Raw genomic sequence first — 2,278 nt, 5'->3', positions numbered from 1 at the left:
CCTCCTCCTCTCCCCTTATATAACCCCCCGCCCCCCAACTCTCTCAAAGCAAACCCAGACTCATGAGAGTTGAGCAAATCGCACTTCAAAAATCAGAGAGGTAAACAAAGCTATCCCACAAACCACGCTCTCAAACAAACGTTGGTAGACTGCGTTTGAAGAGATTTAATTTGTTGTGATCTCCTTCTTCATCAGAGAAGGCCTTACGCTAGATTTTGAAAAAAAAAATCTAATTGTAATTAATCATTTAACGCCCCCATTGACACAAATTAGATAATTCAGAAAGCAGGCATCGCCCCTGCCTGTCAGGGCCAACCCGGATTGAGAGGAATACATCAACCCAGCAGAAAGCCCGATATACTCCATAAAACTTTTTTCCACATGAGAATCGAACTCAGTTTTTTCTATGTGAGACTGCGAACAAGCGCCTAATTCACTACACCACAAACGCCAGTTCTGCTATTGGTTAGTCTTTAGTTGTAGTAAGAGTTTTACGGCACTTGCAACACAATAGGTCATATAAGTGCTGAATATGGTGAGTCCGACTACTTCCTGAAACGATCAAAATAAAAATATGGAACAGAATGAATGTGAATAAATCCATGACCAAATAAAAAAACAAGTGATATTACAACTGCTGACGTTTAATCACAGGCGTATATATTTAACTTTAAGGCTAAGGACAGGATATCTGTCTTCCTTCAAAGCAAGGTACCACGTATCCGCCAACTTTTCATTCAACATCATGGCTATCTTTATTCTGATTAAGTCGTTGAAAAAGGTGAAATGGTGTAGGTTTAACGCCCCTATCAACACTATTAGATTATTTAAGAGGCGGGACCTCCAAGTTTAACGTCCATCTCCGACAGGACGAACCAAGTGAGAAATTCGTGTAAAATGCCTTTCCCAAGGACACAATGTCGGACCGAGCTTAGGCTTGAGCCCCCCGAACCTGCAATCTCTCGATTACGAGTCCGGTAGCCTAACCACTAGACCACCGACGCCACTGATTAAATCATTAATTCTATTCACAGCAGATGATGTCAATACGTTGTGTTGTCTTTTCTCCCGTAGACAGCAACGCACAGCTTTCCCTTTAATGAGACAACCATGAATTTATTTATTTCTGGGTTGAGGTTTTTAAAAAAATATATTTTTAAAGTAGATTCTACTTTGCCTGTATGTTTGACGCTAACATTTTGTGTAGAGTGCAAGTTTCTTGTTTACGAACTTTCTGCTATATTACTGCTTATGGACAACACGATACTTGCTCAAATATAATAGTATTATAATTATTGTTGTAGTTACTACCTTCTTCATGATATTTGTTCATGTTCTACTCTTCTGTCCAAAGGCTGGGCCTCCTAACTGCACATATTTGATGGTTTTTTAAAAGAATGCAAGAACAAAACCAAACAAAAACAAAAAACATTTGATGATTAGCCTGTCATAAATTATGGATGTTTTTAAAAAGGGTTGTGTGGAAGTGTGGAAATGTGGATCCAAACTTACTGCACCATCGATCATAATGAGAACGAGATGAGTCACTTGTACGTAATATAATTTGAAATGAACATACGTCGTCTTGTCTTTGATACAAGAAAGATATTAATTTAGTTTAACAAGTGTTTTACGTCGCTCACAACCACAAAAGGTCACATGAGCACGTAGTCAGGGTGTCATGGGCATGGCTAGTCGCTACCTCAAAAATTACAAAGCTCTATCCGATATTTTAAAAAAATGTATTGCGGTTTTGAGTTACTAAGACAATAAGGTCTGAAACCAATAAATGTTCTATCTTCTTCATCATAATCGTAAGATTATTCGGGTTCATTATTAAGATATTCAAAGTAATGCATTTGAAAAAACTTGACATATATTCTAGCTCTAATGTGAAATTCAAAATCTATTACGTCACATTTTTCAAAACTATGCACCGAGCGGATAAAACTATAGGTAGCGTTGTGTTACAAATGCACAAAACAAAACCATTTTAAAATGATGATTTTATGAAACAGATCACCCTGCCTTTGGACGTATTATTACAGCTGGTATAATATTATGTTCAGGGTAGTGAATTCTTTGAAATAAATCATGTTGATTTATAACCCAGTCATCGCAGTGTCTTACTATTTGTTTGATAGTCAGTATAAAGTTGCATTTATATCGAATTTGTGTGTGTACTTATGTGTGTGTGTGTGTGGGTGTGTGTGTGTGTGTCTGTGTGTGTTTGTAAGTGAAAGAGAGAGTGTGTGTTTGGGATGGAGAGAGAGAGAGA

This window comes from Aplysia californica, unplaced genomic scaffold (assembly GCF_000002075.1).
Source record: "Aplysia californica isolate F4 #8 unplaced genomic scaffold, AplCal3.0 scaffold00086, whole genome shotgun sequence".
In the NCBI taxonomy this organism is placed as follows: domain Eukaryota; kingdom Metazoa; phylum Mollusca; class Gastropoda; order Aplysiida; family Aplysiidae; genus Aplysia; species Aplysia californica.
Note: the sequence above shows the minus strand (reverse complement) of the source record.